Source organism: Musca autumnalis, unplaced genomic scaffold (genome assembly GCF_047663935.1).
Source record: "Musca autumnalis isolate F117 unplaced genomic scaffold, ASM4766393v1 scaffold_3, whole genome shotgun sequence".
Classification (NCBI taxonomy): Eukaryota; Metazoa; Arthropoda; class Insecta; order Diptera; family Muscidae; genus Musca; species Musca autumnalis.
The window spans coordinates 207,399,593-207,412,247 of NW_027411866.1; the positions used below are offsets into that span (position 1 = coordinate 207,399,593).

The 12,655-nt window shown below is 34.3% G+C and overlaps 1 pseudogene; it reads right to left on the reverse strand.

The window, feature by feature from the left end:
- Positions 1-2,690: 2,690 nt before the first annotated feature.
- Positions 2,691-12,241, reverse strand: LOC141398414 (very long chain fatty acid elongase 1-like; annotated as a pseudogene).
- Positions 12,242-12,655: the final 414 nt, after the last annotated feature.

Genomic DNA, 12,655 nt, shown 5'->3' on the forward strand with positions numbered 1-12,655 from the left:
TGTGGCTAAAACTTAAAAAATACCGAAAATCAAGAAGTACGCTTCTATGGGGATATAGGACGACGTGGACCTATACTGATAGTACTCTTCTGGAATATTTTATAACTCTTGGAAAACGAAATAACGAATTTCAGCCATTTCGGTTGGATATTGACGTCACAATCTTCAGTATTACGAAAATCGGGAGGTACCGTTCTATGGGGGCTATATCGAAACGTGGACCTATGCCGACGAATTTTAGTCAGAAATGGGGCAATATGAAAGCGTGGACCTATACAGACATATTTCTGGCGAACAGTTTTATATCACATTGAAGACTAAATACCAAATTTCAGCCATTTTGGTGGAATATTGAAGACACAACCTTCAAAATACGAAAACCCGGGAGGTATCTTTCCATGGGGGCTATATGAAGGCGTGGACCTATACCGACAAATTTAAAGGGGAAGTTTGAGTACCCCCAACGAAGTCTAAATACCAAATTTCAGCCATTTCGGTGGAATATTGAGGCCATAACGTTCAAAATACCGTAAATCGGGAGGTACCGTTCTATGGGGGCTATATCAAAACGTGGATCGATATATCCCATTTTCAATACCATCCATCCTGCAAGTAATAAAAACTTCTGTACCAAATTTTGACTCTCTATCTTTAAAATTGCGAGCTGTATCTTGATTTCAACAGACAGACAGACGGACAGACGGACATGGTCAAATCGACATAGAATTTTATGCTGATCAATAATATATATACTTTATAGGGTCTCCGACGAATATTTCGATGTGTTACAAACGGAATGACAAATTTAATTATACCCTCCATATGGTGGAGGGTATAAAATGAGGAGTCAGAAAAAAAATTTCCTTCGATATTCATACGACATTATTCCAAAATCGTTTAGAAATCTTTATGAAGATACGGAAGGTACGTCAGATTTTCATACGACATTATTCCGAAATCGTTCAAAAATTTGTACGAAAAGTCGGAGGAAAAAATTTCCCAAGGATTTGTTTCCGATTTCGTTCCGAATTCTGACCGAAATCGATCCGATTCCACTCCGCATTTCGTTCCGAAATTCTTCATACCTCATACAACTTTCGTTAAGATATCATTACGATTTCCGGATCAGAAATCGGACGTATCTTCCTAATTTTGTTCCGATTTCGTTACGATTGGTTTGCTGGGAAAATAAACATGGAAAATAGTGTGTGGTATTCTATACAGTAGTTGTTGTTGTAAATAGAGCACAGAAAAAAATTTTAGCCATTTGATAAAGAAATTCAATAATTTTCATATCAACAAAATTCGATAAAATTATTTGATCACAAAATAAAAACCCGGTTTGATAAAATAAAATTGTAATATTGACTAAAATATTTATCGAATTTGTTTATCTTGAACTGATAAAATATTTCACATATTGACAAAACTATTTATCAAAATATTCCACATTTTGCTTGATAAAAATAAAATATTTTCTTGATTAAAATATTGTTGAATGATTTTTTTTTCAATCGATAAAAAATGTTCATATTTACAATTATTTCGTAGTTTTTTGTTAAACGCAAACTTAAAAACCACAAAAAAGATACATACATACACTTATAAATTATGGTGGTGGTTATTTATTTAATTAAAACGAATAAAAATGCCAAACACAAAGCCACAGTAGACACATAGGTAAAATAACTGATACAAGAAATAACAGATGAATGAAAGAAAAACGCAATGGAATAATTAATAACTGAAGTAAATAATTATTTAGTGCAACACTTCCGTTTTAATAAAAGAAAACAAAAAAATTACTTTTAAATTTAAAATACAGGGAACATCGTTACACGTTTCTCGTTAGTTGTGAAATAAAACACATTCTTCTGGCACATTGTAACTCATCAGCGGAAAATGGGTATCTGTAATTACAAATATATTACATACATCTTTCAAATATAGAAAATGTATTGATGTTATTACCGTTTGCTTCTTTGTCCAATAAAATATTCTTATTATTCTTTTTCAGATACGTGAATTCACTTATAAAATGTATTGGGCATTTAATTTATTTGAAAGGCACCTTTACTTTAAGAAAACACACAAACATTGATTTATTTTTGCACTACCGATACACACACAACGACTGCTTTAAAGAGACTGCCAAAATTAACCAAACTGGCGGTTTAAACAATTTTATCTGCCTTTCTTAACCACCGAACAGAACAAAACATGAGAACTTGTACCATTTTTTTTCTTCCCTCTTCGTTTGTTAGGTTCATAAAAAACATTAAGTTCAATAAACATTCAAGCCTTCACCCGAGCACAAGTAGATAAACAAACCAAATGCCAAACAAACGCATCATCCTTCCATGCCGCAAAAAATGGCCATAAACATAGCAACGACACTCTCTCTCTCTCTATGCCGTAAAAAGGTTTTTTGCTCTCGCTCTTTAGAGCGAGAACATGCGACAAACGTTAAATACCATTTTAACAACAGAAATTCATAATTAATCATAAACAAATTTCAATAAATTATTTGTTTGAAATCGTTTATCAATCGCTTACTAGTAACATTTTCATGTTTGATAAACATTTCCCCAATATATTCGTAATATTTTATCGCCATTCGATAAAAATATGGTGATAAAGCTTTTAATCAAAATTTTCGGGGTGGATTTTTTTTTCTGTGTGAGTGGTATTCTATACAGTAGTTGTTATTGTAAATTTGATTTTAATAAAGTAAACTCTTAATACAAATTTACGTTACAATTACTTTCGTAACAACATTTTTCATTTGTTTATATTAACTTTAATGTACAATAGCAACAAAAAAATTATACAAAACTTGTACTTATGTTTTAACTTTTTCACTTTTTCTTATATATGTACGATAATAGAAATTTGAAAACATTGCAATCATAAACAAATTCTGTATAAATGCTACCTGTACCCAGAATAATTTAGCATCACAACTATAGAAAAATAAAGGAAGTGAATAATGTATGGCCAATAGGACGAACTGTATCAACTGCATGCTGGTCAATGTTTTTTCCATGGTGTTAAATCGATGTTCGGTTTCGCGGCAGCAACCATATAATACGTGTACATAACAACGTGTATAAACGAATTCACTAAGCCGGTAGATATTGTATGTGAAGCTAAAAAACAAAAGAAAATAACATTATTATCTTAATATATAAAAGAGCATAGTGATAAGTGAGTGAGTGAGTGACAGATCATCGCCCATCGACGAAACAGATAAAGCTAGAAACTTGAAATTTTGAGGCTGGGTTTTTAGAAATTCGAACTGGAAGGGTACGAAAAGTACTAAAAGGTACTAAATATGGAACCCATTGTATTAGGCAAACAGGAAGAACTTGAATTTCTGAAATTCGGAATGAGGGTTACTGATAGAGAGTTAGGAAAACAGCTAAATGGTTTTTCGAAATTCGACCTATAAGTGTACGTAAAGTACTAAAAGTTACTAAATTTTGTAATTTGGTACAGGAATCAAGGTTGGAAATTGGTGTTAATAAAAAGAAATACTTTTGGAAGTCCGTACGTGTGTGTACGAGAAGTACAAAATGGTGCTAAATTTGTTACAATTTGGATTTGGGTAAACGGATAGAGCTGGAATCCTTAAATTTGAAACAAGTAACCTAGGAATTAGCTTTCAACAAATCAAAATTCTTTTATGGAACAAATTCTCTCCTCTCATATCAATGAGTGCACCCCGATTCATATTGGTTCAATGATATGGGACCTACAATTTATCGCCGAGTACGAACGGCGCGGCATAAGCTACCACTTGTAGAGAAGTTTAACATGGCTGAAATACTCAGAAAAGGTCGCCAACATTACTGAGGGGTGAAAAATTTATGTTGCCTGGACAGGAAATGTTTGTGCAAGAATTATATATCATACATTTCTAATAAATATTCTAAAATTGGAAAATTTACTTTGTTTAAATTTTCTTTGAATATCAGGCACCTTTTCGGAATACAAATATTCCCAGTTAAAATGACACTCCTCCAATTTATTGAACACTACAAATGCTATATAAAAATTGTGAAAGGGAAAATTTTTGAAGATCTATTGTCCAAAAATTGTGCACTTGTGCCATATTTATGCCTCATAATGCACAATGTGATGTACACTTATATATGAGTGAAAGACAAAAAAACAAGTAAAAAAGTATCAGTCGGCTATGCCGACAGAGATATACCTTCAGTCTGTGTGGATTGAAATACTTTTTTTCCAAAAAAACTTACGTATTTAGGTTTTTTCTTCAAAATTTTGGGCGTATGAACCGACAAAAGTATGGGTAGGATTAAAGCTCAAAAGTTAGCGAGGATATCGATAGATACATACCTTTGGCAAAATGTCCAAAGGACCCTCGAACTGACCCTTAACCACACAAAAATGTTGAACATTTGTGTGGGTGGTACCATAAGGATTGGACAGAAAGGGCCCAAAATTTAACATATACTAATTTTCGACAATATTTAGATATCCAAAGTTTGGACCAAATCGGTTGCTACGTCTATGAGATATCGCGCGTACCATTTTAGCGAATATTTTCGAACTTTTGTGGGGGAGGTACCGGAAGGACTGGACCTATAACCTTCGAATTTCATCTAATATTCGATGAAATTTTGCAATATCCAAAGTGTGAACGAACGCAGTATTCGGTTCGAGCTCTCCGGCCACTACATACGGTGCCATAGTGTTTTTTCAACTTTCGGGCTGTTTTCTCAAGAAGTATGGACTTGCCCCTGAAAAACACGTTTACTGTCGTAATTGACACAGCGAATGCAAGTTACAATCAATACAAATCAAAGTTATTCGAGAGCAGGTCTTAAAGTGAATTTATCCAACATTTTGTGGGGGAGGTAACCGAAGTAGCGGACAAATATAGTCCATATTCGAACCTGATCTATCTATATCTGGTAGATATATTAAGATGTGTAAAGTATGGACCAAATCGGTCACTCCCATCAAGAGTTATCGTGCGCACAATTTTTCCGAAAATTTTTGAAGTCTTAAGGGGGATGTACCTGTAAGATTGGACCGATATGGTTTATCTTCGAACATAAACTAAGTTTGCACAAAATATTACGAAGGCCACATTTTGGACCGATCGGCAGATCCGTTCGAGAGTTATCCTGCGCTTCAACCACTGCACACGGTGTCATAGGAGTTTTTGCGCCTTTCAGGCTATTTGCTCAGGAAGCATGGACTTGCCCTAAACGAAACTTGTACTGTCGTATTGGGGGGTGGGGCGGTGAATACAAGTTATTGTAACAAAAATCAAAGCGATTCGAACTTTCCTGAACTTTTGTGTGGGAGGTAGTGGAAGAAGTGGACCGCTTGAGCCCATATTGGAACCTCGCCTAAGTCTGGTAGACATTTCACGATGTGCAAAGTATGGACCAAATCTATTATTCTCTTCAAGAGTTATCGTGCGCACAATTTTTCCGAACATTTTTGTACTTTTGTGGGGAAGGTACCGGAAAAAGTGGACCGATATAACAACTAAAATATTACGAAAGCCAAATTTTGGACAGAATTGGTTGTTCCACACAAGAGTTATCGTGCGCTCCAGACAGCCAGACAGACGGACGGACATGGCTAAAGCAACTCCAAATTGTCGAAAACGGATTTCGTCGAAACATAATACTTGGGGTCTAAAACCATTATTTCGATGGGGCACAGTTTTCCTGTATGAAAGTGAATATACCCTCGCACAATGGTTCAGGAATCGATTTTCCTGGCCAAAAATCAAAATTTTGTTTTGTCAAAGATATTTAATTTATATATGGGATTCGATAGTAAACATATTGAAACTAAGGAAACCAAAAAATTAGGACCAAATATTGGAAGGCGTGGGCGTGGCCACTAAAGACGAGCATATTCCCCATTTTTGGGAAATACGTAATTTTTGCAAATTTTTGGAGAAAGACGAAGCTATTTCTCTGAAACTATAACTGTTATTGTGTTCATTGTTTTCTTATAAGGTAGGTAGGATTGTGGCCTTTAAAAATCGTTTTAGTAAATTACCTTGGCGTTTACACAACATGATCTATTTTATTTTTCCTCGGGTACTAAATTTTATGAAATTCCAAATTTAGTGGACTAGAACTTTTGTGGAACAACATGGAACAAAGTTCTGTTTTCACAGAAAGATGCCCGAAAGTCTCCTCTACCTGCCCATATATACCTTTGTACCCGTCCCGTTCCGCCCGTTTAACACTTTTTTCAATTTATTGAAATTGCATGGGTAAAAATGTGTGTTTTTCTGTACTGTTTCCATATGAATTACAGTTTTTTGACACAAATTACAACTTTTTTGAGTATATGAGTTTTTATACGAGTTATATAAGTTTTATTAAAACCCAAGGAGAATTTTTTTATTATTTGAAAAAATTTAAATTTTTTTTTGTAAATTTTTTTTTACAAATTTTTGAAAAAATTTTTTTCGAATTTTTTTCGATTTTTTTTTATACCCTCCACCATAGTATGGAGGGTATATTAAGTTTGTTTTTCCGTTTGTAACGCATTGAAATACTCATTTGCGACCCTATAAAGTATATATATTCTTGATCAGGGTAAAATTCTAAGTCGATCTGAGCACGTCCGTCCGTCCGTCCGTCTGTGGTAATCACTCTAGCATCCACAAAAATGGAGATAGGACGCTGAAATTTTGGGAAAATGCGTCTTTTGTTTGCAGGCAGGTCAAGTTCGATGATGGGCTATATCGGTCCACGTTTTGGTATAGCCCCCATATAACGGTACCCCCCGATTTGCGGTATTTTGACGTTTTTAGCTACATTTTTAGACCGATTTAGCTATAATTTGACATTTAGGGTTCTTAAGTATCAATAAACTTATATAACAAAAGTTGTGGACATAGGTCCACGTTTTGGTATAGCCCCCATATAACGGTACCCCCCGATATACGGTATTTTGACGTTTTTAGCTACATTATCAGACCGATGTAGCTATAATTTGACATTTAGGGTTCTTAAGTATTAATAAACTTATATATTAGAAGTTGTGGACATAGGTCCACGTTTTGGTATAGCCCCCATATAACGGTACCCCCGATTTGCGGTATTTTGACGTTTTTAGCTACATTTTTAGACCGATTTAGCTATAATTTGACATGTAGGGTTCTTAAGTATCAATAAATATATCTAACAAAAGTTGTGGACATAGGTCCACGTTTTGGTATAGCCCCCATGTAACGGTACCCCCCGATATACGGTATTTTGACGTTTTTAGCTACATTTTCAGACCGATTTGGCTATAATTTCACATTTATGTCAATAAACTTATATAACAAAAGTTGTGGACATAGGTCCACGTTTTGGTATAGCCCCCATATAACGGTACCCCCCGATTTACGGTATTTTGACGGTTTAAGCTAAATTTTCAGACCGACTTAGCTATATTTTGACATTTAGGGTTCTTAAGTGTCATTAAACTTATTTAACAAAACTTGTGGACATAGGTCCACGTTTTGGTATAGCCCACATATAACGGTACCCCCGATTTACGGTTTTTTGACGTTTTTAGCTACATTTTCAGACCGATTTGGCTATAATTTCACATTTAGGGTTCTTAAATGTCAATAAACTTATATAACAAAAGTTGTGGACATAGGTCCACGTTTTGGTATAGGCCCCATATAACGGTACCCCCGATTTGCGGTATTTTGACGTTTTTAGCTACATTTTTAGACCGATTTAGCTATAATTTGACATTTAGGGTTCTTAAATGTCAATAAACTTATATAATGAAAATTTGTGGACATAGGTCCACGTTTTGGTATAGTCCCCATACAACGGTACCCCCGATTTACGGTATTTTGACGGTTTTAGCTATATTTTCAGACCGAATTAGCTATTATTTGACATTTAGGGTTCTTAAATGTCAATAAACTTATATAACGAAAGTTGTGGACATAGGCCCACGTTTTTGGTATAGCCCCCATATAACGGTACCCCCCGATTTACGGTATTTTGACGTTTTTAGCTACATTTTCAGACCGATGAAGCTATAATTTGACATTTGAAGTTCTTAAATGTCAATAAACTTATGTGACAAAACTTATGGATATAGGTCCACGTTTTGGTATAGCCCCCATATAACGGTACCCCCCGATTTACGGTATTTTGACGTTTTTAGCTACATTTTCAGACCGATATAGCTATAATTTGACATTTAGGGTTCTTAAGTGTAACTAAACTTATATAACAAAAGTTGTGGACCTAGGTCCACGTTTTGGTATAGCCCCCATATAACGGTACCCTCGATTTACGGCATTTTGACGTTTTTATCTACATTTTCAGACCGATTTAGCTATCAATTGCCTTATATAACTAGTGGACATAGGTCCATGTTTTGGAATAGCCCCCATATATCGTTACCGCCCGATTTCAGGTATTTTGAGAATTTTACCAACAAGTTTTAACCGAATTATCTGTAATTTGAACATTTGACATTTGAAATTCTTAGTGGTCACCACACCTCTCCACCAAAAATTGTCAAGAAAGCCCCCATATAACGGTACCTCCCGATTTTCAGTAATTTGATGATTTTAGCTACAATATTAAACCAAACTAGGAGTAATTTGACATTTGAAGTTCTTAGTGGTCACAACACCTCTCCATCAAAAATTGTCAACATAGGTCCATGTTCGGATATAGCTCCTATGTAACGGTTCCTCCCAATTTTCAGTAATTTGGCAATTTTAGCTACAATTTTTAACAGAACTAACTGTAATTGGATATTTGAAGGTTGTAGTGGTCACCACACATCTGCATCAACAATTTTCCACATAGCCCCAATATAACGATACTTCCCGATTTTCGGTACTTTGAGGATTTTACTTAAAATGTTTAATCGAACGTAGGTCCATGTTTTTGTATAGCCCCAAAACAAACCTCCCGATTTTCCGTACCTTAGCTTTATTTTTTGGACGAACTTTCTGTAATTTGAAATTTAAAAGTCAACAAAAATTCTGCAACAAAAATTTTTCATTTAAGTTCATATTTTCGTATAGCCCAGATACCTCCGAACTAGCTGTTAATGACATTTGAAGTTCCCACGTTATGTACCGATTTTCGATATTTTAGGATTCTAGCTAAATTTTTTAACCGAATTAGGAGTTATTTGACATTAAAGGCTCCCATCACAAACTGTCAACATAGGCCCATGTTTTATTATAACCCCTATATAACAGTACCTCCCAATTTCTAGCCCACCAAAAATTGTCAACAGTTAGATATAGGCACCATAAAAAAGGGCCTCCCGAATGAAGCATTTTATGTACATTATCTGACATTTTAACGTGCTCACTTAAAGTTGGGGACAGGAATGAATATTTTATGGTGGAGGGTATGAAAAGTTCGGCCCGGCTGAACTTAATGCTTTTTTACTTGTTTTAGTTTTTTTGGTAATTATTTTGTTTATTTGTTGGTGTTTGACCCATCTTTAATACATAGGAAGATATAGAAACCACAAAAACACTCATATTTTGATGAAAAATAGTTAGAAATAGTTATCTGTCTAACAAAAAAAGAATTATGAATATATCTCTATCCGTTCAAAAGTTACAGAATTTTGACCAGGAAAAAACGATTCTGAACCACTGTGCCTCGTTAGCATAAATGTTGAGGGTATAACAAATTTAATTTCCAGCACATTTTAGGCAAATAATGGGTACAGATTTTTATGTAAAAGTATTAAAACTACATTTAACTAAAACTTCTTTTCCGAAAAAAAAATAATTTACAGTCGGACCTCGATTATCCTGATGGTCGGGACCGGAGGCATTACGGATAATCGATTTTCCCGGATAATGGAGGCAATGCATTTATGCAGTTTTTGAACATAGTTTTAAGTAAAAATGACATAATATTGTACAATAATATGAAAATCTGCAATTTTTATTAAATTTGTTACGGTAATCCATCAAATTTTAGAAGGATACATAATATCATCATCATCAGATTCATCTGAATTGACTTTATCCCACGGTGTTTGTGATACCATAAATACACAAATTGTGTAATACGGGAGAATTTCCAGTTTTCGTTTGTTTACCTTTTGTTTGCTTAATCAGATTAATTGGAAAGTATGTTTTTACTCCAGGGCAATGAAGTTTATAGAAATAGAAGAAATTGAAAATAGTCCAAACATTTCTTTTTCTATCACGGGATAATGGAGGTTCCCGGATAATCGATTCACGATAATCGAGGTTCAATGTATATCATTTTTGCCTTGCAAAAGTTTTTAAGTTTTTAAGAGTGCATATGGAAATGTCAACTTCTTCGGTTGTAAATACAAAAATTTTGCTGGAATATTAAAATCTGACATGTTTAGAGATAGTTTGCTGAATTGTCATTGACATTTATTGATATCGATTTTTCGGTTTTGTCGCAGATTGGAACCACAGCGCTGAATTGTCCCTTGACATTTATTGACATCGATTTTTCAATTTTTGTCGCAGTTTGGGATCACAATGTGGTGGCACCCAACAAGTTTGGAATTTGGCAGGTCTTAAAATTAATAATAATCAGCTTGAATTTGCCGACAGTAATCGTACAAGTGTTTATATGTCCACCTCTTTCAGGTTTGACTAACCCTCAGTAATTATTCCCAAGCGGAGATATTTGGGCTGAAGCTGATTATCCTCTGGACGGTTTGGTAATTCCTATTCTAAAATGACATTAATCGAACATTCGTATAAGCTTAACAATAGCTGTAACAACTTCCAAGAAGAGGTTGCTGAAAACAGCAACAGACGACTAGCCATCTTTCATTGCAGATAGTCTCTGCATGATATACGAGCAAAGCAATAAAATGGGAAACGAGCTAGCAGATATTACTAGCTCGGAGTGCCTCTAAGTCGATCGGTTTGCCACCGGTAAACTTGGTGAAGTTTACTTTGAGAAGGCGCACCGCAGATGACTTATGGAACCTGGAGACAGGATATCCTAAACTTTCTGATCTGTATTGCCCAATATAGAAAGATTTTCTTTCTCTCAATCGATAAGTAAAGGATGAAGATTACTGTGTGACTTAATTCAGGCCACAGTAATGAATGAGTTTATAAATTAAAGAGGAAACGACAGTGGTTTCGATTACTGTAGACTATGTGTAACTGAACTACAGAAATAGATGCTGAAGCTATTAGACATCTCTTCCGTCAATCAACTTTTGATGGCTAATTAAAATCTTTCACATTTCTTATTAATTAAATATTCAAAATTCAAACAAAACTTACCAAACAATTGCGATAAATACACGTAAACACCCCAAGCCATTATCGAATGATGATATAGATGCAAGAAAGTAATTTGATCATATTTCTTACGCAAAAACGAAAAAATACCTGCAAAAGTAATATTTTGAATTAGTAGAAATGAGCTGTGAAAAATGTGTTTGACTTTTCCCCCCAAATATTTACCGTATCAAAAAAGTCCAAAAATTTTGATATATAATACAATACTGATGGTCGAATCATTCCCATTGTGCTCGGTCGTGTATCCAGTGGATTATATGGTTGACATTTGAAACTGAAATCCGGACTCAGAGCGGTGTAGCGAAAAATTTCACAAAATATAAAAGCGTTTATAAAATTTGTACAATGTTATAAAATTGCATAATGTTTCCACTTTATAAGGTGGCCTGTTTTTCATGAATTTTTTTCCAATTACCAATATAAACACTAAATAGAATGTTATCAAGGTGAACATTAGCCATGGACTACCCAGTATTGGATGTGTTGTTATGCGTTCATCTGAAAGAAAAATAAAAATTGACTGTGTGTTGGTATAATGAGAAATATTTTTTCGGCAACATTTATACTGATATTTTCATGATATGTGATGTTAACAAAGAACTTATATTCTTTAGTGTTCTATACTGAATTTAGACTAAGAATATTTCAGTCTTTGACGTCATCCCTCTAAAATTATGATTTCTGGGACAATTTTAAATAAACTGTAACCCTAAAACGTGTTTTAAGTTTTTAGAGATTCCTGGCGTTTAGATTTTGAAAGATTTCAAAAATATAACGAAAAAGACCCGGTGAGATATTGAGAACACGTGCTACAAAATACCGAAAATCGGCAGTTACCGTTCTATGGAGAACTACATGAAGACGTGAATCTATACCGTTAAGTTTCAGGTGCAAAGTTTTTGGCACCCCCTGCTAACACTTAATACCAATTTCAGCCATTTCGGTGGGATACTGAGAAAACAATCTTCAAAATACCGCATATTGGGAGGTACCATTTTATGTGGCATATAGTACCATCAATATCTACAAGAATGAAAAATTATTTTTTGTTTGTTTTTAGATTTCAAAAATTTAATATAACCTATGCTACATTCAGACGATGCTGTAATATAATCTGAACATTTCTGCAAAATCTGTTTAGCGGTATTTGAGTCAATAAAGCACTAACAAGGAAACGAACAAACTTACAAAACTAATTTCTATTTCTTCTTTCGGTGCAGATTTCTTTCGAGGTGATTGTCAACAATTGTTTATGGAATCATTTTTTATGGGTAGCGTTTTGGTTTATGCAAAATTGAACTTGAAAATTCCCACTTTAAAGAAAAAATAGAATTAATTATCAGATACGTAAGG